Consider the following 14155-nt stretch of genomic DNA (forward strand, 5'->3'; position numbering starts at 1 on the left):
TTATCACTAGATTATTCATCCAGGTAATGGTCTGGGGACTTGGGTTTGAATCCCACCATGGCAGATGGTGAAATTTGAATTCAATAAAAACAAAACAGGGATTAAGAGCTCAGTGATGACCATGAAGCCATTGTCAGGGAGTTGGTTCATTCATGTCCTTTAGCAAAGAAAACTGCTTCTTTACTTCGTCTACCTTATATGTGAATCCAATTCCTCACAGCATGGTCGAATCTTAACCACCCTCTGGGCAATTAGAGGTGGTCAACAAGTGCTGCCTAGCTAGTCATGCACACATCCTGTGAATGAGTAAAAAAGTCTTCAGGAAGGGAAAGCTCCCAGCTCCTCAGGTTTATTAATGCTTCAAGCCTCATCTAGTGGAACCTGCTAATTAATAAACTGTGAGGCTGGATGAACACAGCAGGCCAAGCAGCATCTCAGGAGCACAAAAGCTGACGTTTCGGGCCTAGACCCTTCATCTGATGAAGGGTCTAGGCCCGAAACGTCAGCTTTTGTGCTCCTGAGATGCTGCTTGGCCTGCCGTGTTCATCCAGCCTCACGGTTTATTATCTTGGAATTCTCCAGCATCTGCAGTTCCCATTATCTCTGAACCTGCTAATTACTTCTGATTTAACGTAAAATCACTAGACTTGGCGGCACTGGTGAGACCAGTATTTATTGTCTGCTCCAAGGTGCTGAGGACTGAGCTGCTCTTCAGATGGCAGTTAGGGAATCTGGAATTACATCAAGTGAGATTTGCAGATCCCTTCTTGTGAAGGACAATATTGAACCAAGTGGACTCATACGGCAGCTCCACGGGAGCTTTTATCAATCGCAGCAGAATATTTCCAGTCAGGCTAAAAATAAAACCTGAATCCAATTTCTCGAACTGCCATGGTGAGTTTTGAATTAATGGGGAAAGAGCAGGCCATCAGAATACTTATCCACTAAGTACAACCATTACCCACACTTTGACAATTTGATGTATTTAGTTTGGAAAGAGGTTGGGAGTGAATAAAGATGCTGCTGTAGAACTGACGAGGTTTGGGACATAAACTCCATGACCTTAATTGTTCCTGTGGGATGCTATCCTCTTTCACTAAGACAGTCCCGAACATTTCTACCACAAAGATAGTTCAGGCTGAAGAGAAGATTTACATCGATTAGATTACATTCCCTACAGTGTGGAAACAGGCCCTTCGGCCCAACAGGTCCACACTGCCCCTTGGAGCATCCCACCCTGACCCATCCCCCTATAACCCACACACCCCTGAACACTACGGGCAATTTAGCATGGCCGATCCACCTAACCTGCACATCTTTGGACTGTGGGAGGAAATTGGAGCGCCCGAAGGGAACCCACACAGACACAGGAACACTGTGCAAACTCCACACAGATGGTTACGCGAGGCTGGAATCGAACCTGGGTCCCTGGTTCTGTGAGGCTGCAGTGCTAACCACTGAGCCACTGTGCCACCCCAAACATGATTCTGTATGACTGAAGATACAGCCATTGTTATATTTTGACAATCCATGTAAAACGGAGGTGTTTACCCTTATCCTACCTTTCACACAAGGAGCTCAGCAAGGCATATCTCGACATTGAGAGTAACTTACTACAGCTTTTACATAGAACATAGAACATAGAACATTACAGCACAGTACAGGCCCTTCGGCCTTCCATGTTGTGCCGACCTGTCATACCGATCTCAAGCCCATCTAACCTACACTATTCCATGTACGTCCATATGCTTGTCCAATGACGACTTAAATGTACCTAAAGTTGGCGAATCTACTACCGTTGCAGGCAAAGCGTTCCATTCCCTTACTACTCTCTGAGTAAAGAAACTACCTCTGACATCTGTCCTATATCTTTCACCCCTCAATTTAAAACTATGCCCCCTCGTGCTCGCCGTCACCATCCTAGGAAAAAGGCTCTCCCTATCCACCCTTTCCAACCCTCTGATTATTTTATATGTTTCAATTAAGTCACCTCTCAACCACCTTCTCTCTCATGAAAACAGCCTCAAGTCCCTCAGCCTTTCCTCGTAAGACCTTCCCTCCATTCCAGGCAACACCCTAGTAAATCTCCTCTGCACCCTTTCCAAAGCTTCCACATCCTCCTTATAATGCGGTGACCAGAACTGTACACAATACTCCAAGTGCGGCCGCACCAGAGTTTTGTACAGCTTCACCATAACTTCTTGGTTCCGGAACTCAATCCCTCTATTAATAAAAGCTAGAACACTGTATGCCTTCTTAACAGCCGTGTCAACCTGGTGGCAAATTTCAAGGATCTGTGTACATGGACACCGAGATCTCTCTGCTCATCTACACTACTAAGAATCTTACCATTAGCCCAGTACTTTGCCTTCCGGTTACTCCTACCAAAGTGCATCACCTCACACTTGTCTGCATTAAACTCCATTTGCCACCTCTCAGCCCAGCTCTGCAGCTTATCTCTGTCTCTCTGCAACCTACAGCATCCTTCGTCACTATCCACAACTCCACTGACCTTAGTGTTGTCTGCAAATTTACTAACCCATGTCGTCTGCAAACTAAATTCCAGTTGTTAAAACAGCATTCTAGCTAGGCAGCAATAAATTGCTAGTTAAAGAGGATTATTGCTCGTTAACAACTAATAAACTGCATATCTCATCTCACTAACATGCCATGATGTGGACATGCTGGTGTTGGACTGGGTTGGACAAAGTCAGAAGTCACATGACACCAGGTTTATAGCCACAGAGTCATGGAGTTGGACTGCATAGACACAGACCCTTCGGTCCAACTCGTCCATGCTTTATCCTAAGATAATCTAGTCCCATTTGCCATCATTTGGCCCATATCTCTCTAAACCCTTCCTATTCATATACCCACTAGATATCTTTTAAATATTGTAATTGTATCAGCCTCCACCACTTTGGAAGTTCGTTGCATGCACACACCACCTTCTGTGTGAAATGTTGCTCCTTAGGTCCCTTTTAAATCTTTCCCCTCTCATCTTAAAACTATGCTTGCCAGTTTTAGACTCCCCTACTCTGGGAAAAACTCCTTTACGATTCACCCTCTCCATGCCTCTCATGATTTATAAACCTCTTTAAGGCCACCCCTTAAGTTCTGTTATAATCTGTTTCCTCCTCTACCTAGGGGGAGGGAGGGATTGAGGGAGATGGAAATGGTTGGCATAGCTGTCGGTGTTGGTACAAGTGGAGCTGGGAGATATGGTGAGGAGTCTAGGGCAATACAAGAGGTATGCAGGGCTAGTGGTGTCAGAAGTTGGTGGGTGTGGATAATGAAGCAACTCAAGGAAGATGTCCCATGCAACAGTTAAAACATGATCCTTGTTGGGAGATGGGTGCAGTGGCAGAGATAGAGTGTGGTGGCATAGAGAAGATTCTGCCAATTACCCTGGGTTTTTGGAGAAAGCCATTGATCATCTTCAGGCTCTGCTGGCATCTTCCTCTAGAGTCCAGATAGGGCATTAACCTGGGTAATAACCTCAGGCCAGGCTGCCAGGTTCTGGTGGCACATCTTCCTTTTCTGATCTCTTGGATAGATGATGCCCCTCTTCTGGACCACCCTATGCACCAAGGCCTCCAGATTATTGATCATAGAATCCTTATGGTGTGGAAACAAGCCCTTTGGCCCAACAAGTGCACACTGAACCTCAGAGCATCCCACCCAGACCCATTCCCCTATCACCCACATAATCTTCACATCCCTGAACACTGCAGGGTAATTTAGTATGGCCAATCCACCTAGCCTACACACTTTTGGACAGTGGGAGGAAACCAGAGTACCCAGACAAAACCCACGCAGACATGGGGAGAATGTGCAAACTCCACACAGACAGTTGCCGAAAGTGTCAAGAATCGAACCCGGATTCCTGATGCTATGAGACGGCAGTGCTAACCACTGAGCGGCCATGCCACCCCATTCAAATGACTAGTATCTCCCAAAATAACTACCCCATAATTCTTACTTCTCTCATATTCTACTTCCAAGTTTGCTCCTCTGCCTTGAATCTTCCTTTTTCTGGCTAAGATCTCTGTCAGAAAACTGGAGTGCTATTTTTCTCTTGTTGGACATCCTCAGAAAGGCTAACCTCCAATGAGCCGGGCACCTTCAGAATGCAAGTGCGTGTCTGAGCCCACAGTGGCTGTTTAAAGATGACGTAGTACCTGTGGTAATGTAAAGGGCAGAGTGGAGCAACAGCTCCTAGGATGATTTCAGGAGCATTTTCTATACCTGTAGGTTTCCAGTTCAATGGGAAAAGAGATTTTTCTTGACCTGATTCTTGGGGAAGAATGGGCCAAGTGGATCAAGTGTAAGTTAGGGAACTTAAAGTGGACAGCGATTATTGTATCCTAATGTTTAGGTTGGGTATGGAAAAGGACAAAGAGCAATCTGGAGCAAGGAAATTTAATAGAATCCCTACAGTGCAGAAGGTGGCCATTCAGCCCTCCAAGTCTACCTAACCTTCAAACGAGCCTCCCACCCTATCCCTGCATTTATGTCTCATCCACCGAACCGTCACATGCCTGAACTCTGTGGACAATTCAGCATGGTGAATCCGTTTAACCTGCACATCGTCAGACTGTGGAAGGATATTGGAGCACCTGGCAGAAACCCATGCAGACATAAAGAGAACGTGCAAATCCCACAGAGACAATCACCCGAGGTTAGACTCAAACCCAGGCCCCCGGCACCGTGAGGCATCAATGCCAACTACTGAGCCATTGTGCTGGCTTAATGTGGGGTGTGGAACCAACACATTGGATTTGGAATCAGCGATTACCAAGCCAAACTATAACTTAAACTATGTAATGAAATTAGAATGCAAATAGCAAGCTTATTGAAACTCCTGAGAGTCATTCAATCATCACTCTTTGGCAAGGAAGAGTTCGGGTTCTTGTAGAGCAGTGGTAGCATCCTACCTTTGAGGCAGGGGGCTTGGGTTCAAGTTTCACCTATTCCAGAAGTGTGTCATAACATCGCTGAACATATTGGTTAGGAAAATATCGCAACAAGGTAGAGATAGGCACTCGACAGACTCAGGGTAGGTATAGTCTCACTGAGCCAAGTGCTTTACTGAGATGCAACACCCAGACATCATGGTAGCAAATCCAGGAAGAAAGGCTGGCACAGGTTGGAAGCCACAGAAATAGCAGCATCAAAGCAAATCAGGAAACAGACAGAAAATTGGATTTGAGACCACAAATGAGATGTGATTGTTTTGAATTACAGAGAATGGGGTGACACAGTGGTTCAGGGGTGACACTGCTGCTTCACAACACCAGGGTCCTGGGTTCAATTCCCTTGGGTGATTGTTTGGAGTTTGTACATTCTCCTCATGTCTGCAGGGTTTCCTCCCACAGTCTAAGGGTGTGCAGGCTGGGTGGAGTAGCCATGACAAATGCACGGTTACAGGGATAAGGTAGGGGTGTGGGTCTGGGTGGGACGCTGTTTGGAGGGTCGGTGTGGCTCCAATGGACCAAATTTTTAAAAATTTGTTAACAGGAAGAGGGTGTCGCTGGCTAGGCAGCATTAATTGCCCATCTGTAATTTCCCACAGGGACAGTACAAATTGCTGTGGGTATGGAGTCACATGTCAGCCAGACGAGGTAAGGATGACAGTTTCCTTCCCGAAAGGGCATTCATGAACCAGATGGGTTTTTCCTGACAATCCAAAGTGGATTCATGATTATCATTAGATTCTTAATTCCAGAAATTTTTATTGCATTCAAATTTCACCATCTGCCGTGGTGAGATTCATACCCAGGTCTCCAGAATGTTATCTGTGTCTTTGGATTAACAGTCCAGCAATAATGCCCAATCGGCCACCACCTCCCCATGGCCCGCTTCCACAATACAGGGATTCTATGATTCCATAAGAATGCTTGAAAGGTGACAATGTCTACTGTTCCTGTCTCTTATGATCTTAGAATTGACTTCCAACGTATGGGGACAAAAATGTCACATCACTGAAACAAGGGTTAGATCTTAATATTTCAGGAACATGTATTCTAAAAAAAGGGTTAGATGACCTGAAATTCTCTCCACAGATGCTGAGTTTTTGCATCAATTTCCATCAGTTTCTGATTTCCAGAATCCATAGTTTTTTTTTGTTGAGAGGTTACGTCTTTCTGAGTTGAAGCCCATCGGTGTCAAGGAAGAAGTAGACAAGAATTTACAGCGATGTACTGTCCTCAGTCTTTGGAGTGTGAAATAACTGTACAGAGGCCAGTACCCTGTCACCCTTTATTTGCATGTACACAGTACATGGGTTCTGAGCAACCAGCTCCAAGCTATTTCCTAGATTGAGAAGACCTTCTGAATCTCTTGTTTATATCTATCAGCCAGGGCTCCCTGTTTAGCCCAGGTTGACAACTCCACTCAGTGATCTCATAGTCAATGGATCCACCCAGGCATGGTTCCAAACATTACAGAGTGCTACAGTACTTCTTTTGCATAATTGAAAAAAAAGCTCCTAAGATATGCTGTCAGTGCAATGCATGTGGGGGATGCAGGTAATTTTTAATTACAAGAGTAACTTATAGCTTACTGCAGATGTCACAACAACAATATTATTTTAGCCAAATTCACAAATTTTATTAGAAAACACTCACAAACATTAATACAACTTGTGTATGTGCATTTAATAAACATTTATCACTCTTCAGTAACCAAGGAGCTAAAGTAGTCACACCAATTGAAAAAATACCTCATGCTCTGCTTTTTATTTTATTATTTTACCAACAGATAAATCAGACCAAATCAAAGGTATAAAATGTTGAATGTACAATAGCCAAATGATTACAAGCATTGACATCAAGCGCCTAATAACGGCATCAATCATTCATTTCAATTCCCCTATTAGGAATACAATTAGCAACATGTAGGTTCACAATTAACTGTGTGATAGCAGCTAGTGGCTGATGTCTTGGGCAACAATGACATTAGATAAAATGTGAAACAGGATCAAAGTGGGTTTGAGACAAACTTTGCTGATTTGGAGAGAGAAAATATTACTATACGCATGGCTTGACATAGTTTCGGATCCAGTTATCTCAAAACAAAGGTTTCATTATCCATTTAAATGGAAGAAACTCTTAATCTTTTTTTTCCAAACAGTAAGTAGAGATTTCCACAACAGTGATAATCCTGCTTGTTCCTAAATCTGCCCTTTGCAATGCAACAAAAGCCATGATCTGAGGATAAAAATCACCTCACACCAGGGGAAAAAATTGTTGCACTGAAAACAGACATTAAATAAATCTTGAAAATCTCCATCATTCTGTTGTCCGATGCAATATGATTTAAAACTGAATGCACTTTATGAGCAAACCATCTGTTGATGCCCACCAGTTTGAGAGAAGGGTAGGAAGAGAGGCTGTCATGTTGTGGATGATGTACATTGGATTCTTCTCTGTGCTTGGATTAATTTGACTAGTGGTTCCTGTGCAGGAGATTCACACAGAGACCTGACGATTCCCCATGGAGGAAGGAAATGTAGTAAAGAAATTGATCCAGCCCATTGTCTGTACCTCCCAGTGATGGTTTCAGAGCGTCCACGCAGAGCTCTGTGAATATCAGTCACAGCTGGCCATGAAAATTATATGCTTATGTAACACAAGGTGAAAGAAAGAACTTGCATTTAGAAAGAACAGAGGCTCAGTAACATGAGACTGTAAGATAGGGGAAAAATGCCATTCAGCCCATCGAGACTACTTCGCTATTCATTTAAATTGTGGCTGATCTGATGATTCTCAATTCCACTTTTCTGCCTCTTGCCCATAACCCTCAATTCCCTTACCAGGCTGCTCCTAGATATGGAGGGACTGTCTTATGAGGAGAGGTTGAGTAGGTGGGGCCTGTACTCATTGGAGTTTAGAAGAATGCGAGGCAACCTCATTCAAACATATGAATGTTTGTAAAATCTGACTTTCTCAGTCTTGAATGTATTTAATGACCAGCTTTGGCAGATCAATGTGGTAAAGAATTCCACAGATTCACAACCGTCTGAGAAACAAAATTTCTCCTCATCTCCTAATTAGTTCCCCTTTACTCTGAGATTTTGCCCTCTGGTATGGCAGGGAAGCAATTTCTCAGCATCTACCTTGTCAAGCCCTATGAATCTTGTATGTTTGAATGAGGTTGCCTCGCATTCTTCTAAACTCCAATGAGTACAGGCCCAACCTACTCAACCTCTCCTCATGAGACAGTCCCTCCATACCCAGGAGCAGCCTGGTAAGCTTTCTCTGTCAGCCTCCAACGCCAGTATATTTTTCCTTAGGTAAGGGGCCCAATGTGATGTTTACAGTATTCCATCTGTGCTCTGACACATGCATGTATAGTTTTAGCAAGACCTTTCCAATTGTCTGTTCCGTTCCCTTTTGAAATAAAGGCCAATATTCCATTGTCTTCCTTGTTACTCCCAGACATTAGCAGCCGACTTTTTGTGATTTGTGGATGAGGGCTGCTGGATCCCTCTCTGTTTTAGGTTTCTGCAGTCTTTCTCCATTTAAATTAGAATATCAATCTCCTCTATTCTTCCTTCCAGAGTGAATAACTGCATGTTTTCTCACATTATATTCCACGTGTCAAGTTTTTGCCCACTCACTCAACATATTGATATCCTGTAGACTTTGTGTCATCCTCAATCCTTACATTCCCACCCAATTTCAGGTTTCTGCAAACTTGAGTCAAGTACGTCACCTCTCCTCATCCAAGTCATTAATCTGGAAACAGTGGAATGGGACTTGAGTGGGCAACCTTAGACAAGAATGCTACCACTAAAACATTGATCAAAGGAACTTTTACACGTTCCATAAAGCTACATTCAAATATTATCAAATATTCTATGTCACAAGATCAATATTCAGGAATGTCAGCTGGTAAATGTTTTCAATTCCTTGCATTTCAACAGTTATCCTTCAGAGTAGTGTCAGATAATAAATTCATCTAGCCAATTCATTGCTATGACTCATAGCAAGTGATTAATTCATTCACAGCTCTAATGTTCCCGCATTTTTTATTGTTGGCGAAAACACGGTATTTCACATCTTGTTCAGCTCTTTGATGGTATCCACACTAGTTGGACAATTAGACTGTTGTAACAATCAAAAATTAAACTTAATCATTGTTACCGTATTTCTCAAACACAGATAACTTCATATCCCACATCTTTCAAAGACTATCATTGAAGGAATGCTAGTCTGTTATTTTTCCCCCGTAAACTTCGTTCATAATATGTTTATAGAATCATGGAAACCCTACAGTGTAGAAGTAGGCCATTCAGCCCAGTGAATCCACACCGACCCTCCACAGAGCATCCCATCCAGACCCACACCCCTGCACTATCCCTGGATTTCGCATTGGTAACCCACACATCCTTGGACATTATGGGCAATTGAGCATAGCCAATCGACCTGACCTGCGCATCTTTGTACTGTTGGTCGAAACCAGAGCATCTGGAGGAAACCCACATATCCTGAGGAGTGGGAGATTATTACTGTAGTTATCACAGTGTTGCCCATGGTTCATACATAGAACTCATGTTTCAAAGTCAGGTTCTAGGAATTCATTGGGTTATGCAGAAAATGAAACAGGTAATGCAGTGGATTGTCATTTGGATGACTGGATAGAAATAATGTCATGGTGACATTTGATAGAGTAACTATTCTCCCTTATGTTCTGGTTAAGATATATATCCCTCAACCAAGACCAGTAGACTAGACCATCTGATTATATTCTCATTATTGCTTTTGGGATTTTGATATATGCCAACTGGATACTGCGTTTCCAACATTTCAACAGTGACTACATGTCAAAAGTGTTCTGTTGGTCAGAATACACCTTGGAACATTTTGAGGTCATGAAAGGTGCTGTCCATTGTAAGCCCCTCATTTATTCATCTTTGCTCAGTGCAGGAATCAGGATATTTTCTGATATGTGCAAAAGTTCAGAGACTTTGTGTGCACAGTCGAAAAATCTGAGGTTGATACCAAATTAGGAAGCATGGTGGAATTACAAGGGGTGCCCCATAAGTTGAGGAATGATTGAAATAATATATAAATGGGGAAACCGTAGAAAATCAGATTTTATTTAATGCAAGTGTCAAGTGGGACATATGGGAAGCAAAAATTTCGCACGTGCATACCCCATGAATTATACAGAAATAACAAAGTATGATGCTGAAGCTGAATGAACATAAATCTATATGAATGTACACATTAGGAACAGAAGTGAGCTGTCTGGTCCATCAAGTCTGCTCTGCCACTCACTAAGATTATGGCTGATCTGTTGGTGTTCTCAATTTCACATTTCCATCTCTCCCCGATAAATTTTTATTCCCTTGTCTATCAAGAATCTATCCATATCCACCTTAAGATTATTCAATGAGTTGAAAGTTTTGCAAATTCAATGGGTGAAATGTTCATTTAAAAGAAACGTGGAACAAAAGAACAGGAGAAGGCCATTCAGCACCTTGAAACTGTTTCGCCATTCAGTGAGATCATGGAAGATTGCTGGCTCATATGAGCTGTGGCCTTTGGTTCATATCCTGTAATACTTTTGCTTAACAAAAATGAATCTGTCTCAGCTTCAAAATTAAAAACTGATCTAGCATCTACTGGCATTTGCAAACCTCTACCACCCTTTGTGTGTAGAAATGCTTCCTAACAGCTCTCCTGAATGGTCTGGCCCTAATTCTCAGACTATGCATTCTTGTTCCAGAATCCTCAAACAGTGAAAAGAGTTTATCTTCATCTACCCTGTCTTTTCCCGTTAATATCAACCAGATTACCCCTTATCTTAAAAATTACAGAGAAAACAGGTTACTTTTTATATTTTTAAACAATCATTTTACAATACATTGTCAATTTATGTACAACCTGTGCTTTAGATCTTTGATAGATACAGCATCTCATGAATCCTGCGCCTGACAGTTTTAGCGAGCAGGTTTCTGCTGAGTTTTGCACCAAGTCATTATTGTCATAAGCACAGTGTAGTGATTGTAATGAGGTCAGACTGGTGGATCTCATTGAATATGAGATCCTTGAATGGGGCTGTTAAACTGGTCCAATTAGGACTGACATATATAAACAGAGTGTCAAGGGTTCTAAGATAATAAAATGTGAGGCTGGATGAACACAGCAGGCCAAGCAGCATCTCAGGAGCACAAAAGCTGACGTTTCGGGCCTAGACCCTTCATCAGAGAGATCAGCTCTCTGATGAAGGGTCTAGGCCCGAAACGTCAGCTTTTGTGCTCCTGAGATGCTGCTTGGCCTGCTGTGTTCATCCAGCCTCACATTTTATTATCTTGGAATCTCCAGCATCTGCAGTTCCCATTATCTCTGTCAAGGGTTCTAAGTTTAGTCTCTGAGCTAGCTGGGTGAGCTAGCACTGCAGGAAATCTCACCACACTATACACTCTCACATACACACTCACACAAACTCTCTGTTTCATTGCACCACAAACAACCTCAATCTTCAGTAGGGCACTGTGCTGTCTCTGGTTTTGAAGGCCTTGTTCATAGCTTGTGAATACGGTTTTGCATTGCAATCTTCTGTGCATTGAGAGAGGCCTTGGGGCTACTGGATCGCTCACCCTGATACCAAGGTGGAGGAAGAACAATATAATCTTCCCTCATACTGTGATTCCTGAAGTCCAGGTACATTCTTTTAAACCAACATTGTACTCTCTCCAAGGCCACTATATGCTTCCTAAGTAGAGCCCAATCTGCTCAGAGGGCAGTGATCAACAAGATGGATAAAATGTTAAGCCACAAAAGTAATATATGTCTGTGATCATACTGTGGTGTGCTTTCAATAGTGTATCACAAACATCTATCCCTGAGCACTACAGGCAATTTAGCACAGCTAATCCACCTACCCTAAACATCTTTGGACTGTGGAAGGAAGCTGGAACAAATCCATGCTGACACAGGGAGAATGTGCAAACTCCACACGGACAGTTGCCCTAGGCTGGAATTGAACCTGGGCTCCTGCTGCTATGGGCCAGCAATGCTAACCACTGAGCCACTGTGCCAGCTACTCTAGATGCCAAGAAACCTAAGGAGGCCTGTTGGCAGTGAGGAGACAAGCCAGGAGAGTGATCCCCATTTTCAGGAGTCTGAATCTTGAGAAAAGACTGAAGAATTTTAAGCTTTTCTTTCAGTAGATGAGGTAGATAATAAGGGATCTTGGAGAGGTATACAATGCTTAATGTTCCCAAAGGAGAGGCGATGACCTCGTGGTATTATCACTAGACTGGTAATCCAGAAACCCAGGTAGTATTCTGGATACTTGGTTTGAATCCTGCCATGGCAGATTTGAAACCAATAAAAATCTGCAAATAAGAGTCTAATGATGACCACGTCATTTGTTGGGGAAAAACCCATCTGGTTCACAAATGTCCTTTAAGGAAGGAAATTGCCATCCTTACCTGTTCTGGCCTACATCTGACTCCAGACCCACAGCGATGTGGTTGACTCTTAAGTGCCCTCTTGGGAATTAGAGATGGACATTAAATGCTGCCTAGCCAGCCAATGACACGCTTATCATGTAAATGTGAAAAGAAAAAATCATGGATTCAGGAAATATCAACCTGGAATATTACACTGATTGAATTGCAGGAGTAGAACAATGGCATACAAGTTTGAAGAAACGAAGTGATCTGAGAGCTGATAGAATTTTTGTTACTTCACTCAAAATAGGAACATGGTTTCATATTAATGGAGGGCAAATCCCTCAATCCACAAAAGAAAACAGTCAAACATCTGTTTGGATTTAGATGGGCTGAATAGCCTCCTGATTTATCATTTTCCTGTGATATTGAAATAAAATGACTGATACAATGCTGATTTCTGACGTGAGTACAGAATTTGAAAATATATAGAGATTGATGATTTCTTGCAATTGCAAGGGCCATTTTGATGTTATTTTTCACAATGTGTGAAAAGGAAATTAAAATAAAGGAAATAAATTAAATAAATGCCCAAGATTTATTAAAATGCTAAAGAATTATTTATATCAGAAAATGTTTTCTTATTGACTTCAATGGGATTTGTTTTTATTCTAGCCTGGAAGTAGGTGTAGGCGGTATCATTGAACCAAACACCATTGATAATTTATCCATCTTTTTGCATGGAGCTGGAAAAGCAGTAGGGGGCCCCCTACACAAAAAACGCACTTGTGCCAGTACAAAGCAGAGACGGAGATAGGAAGAAAAGCTTGAGGGACCTTCATCATTAAGTACTAGTTGTGAAGATTAGTAGGCTGTATGACAGGATTAGCAATGAAGAGCCTGCTGTATTGGTTAATTATGCATTAATGCTTGATAAATAAAACATATGTAATTGTACATCCATTTTATTACAAGCTATCATTAAGTGAGATTAAAATTAATTAAAAGGGAGACACATCCATTAGATTGTTTCTTTAAAATTTAACAGATCAAACATATGTTTGTGTAAAATTTGGCACAATGTCTTACTTGTGCTTTGTTGTTGCAAGTTCTGTTCCATAAAATGTAATCAATGGAATTTGCTAAAAATCATGCGATTTTTTTCCTAATTAGTAAACAGACTGGTAAATATCCTATTTTGACTTTTAAACCTTAAACGTTTCTATGTTTTGCATTCTTTTCTGTGCCTAAAATGTAATCAATAACCGTTTTGTTTGAGTTAGGGTCTTGTAATTTGTCAGGCAAACCTTCAGAGTGATTATTAGTTTATTGCTTAATCTCTGGAAATTAGAAAAAATGTTAAGCAACTTTAAATGCTGTGTGTGTTTGGTTGGTTCCATAACTTGTTATGTTGTTAGTAGAAAAAAAATTGCCTATGCCAGAAAAATATTTGCTCACTGTTTTCTTGCAGTTAATGCTCAAATCATATTTCTCCAAACTTCAGTAATACAAGTTCAAAGAATTACTTTCAACATACAAATTTTAGGGGGAACCTAGTAGAGTTTTGAAGATGTATTTATGGGATTTTGCTTTAAGGGAATTGATTTTGTATAAGATGAAAGAAAAGACTATCTTCGAAGCTTTATGTGAGAAAGCTTTGGATCTCCTGGTCATTTTCCCGATATGCCCGTAAGGCACTATGATGTAGACAATGCCAGTACATACCAATGTGAATTTTGCTGAACT

Source organism: Stegostoma tigrinum, chromosome 8, assembly GCF_030684315.1.
Source record: "Stegostoma tigrinum isolate sSteTig4 chromosome 8, sSteTig4.hap1, whole genome shotgun sequence".
NCBI lineage: Eukaryota > Metazoa > Chordata > Chondrichthyes > Orectolobiformes > Stegostomatidae > Stegostoma > Stegostoma tigrinum.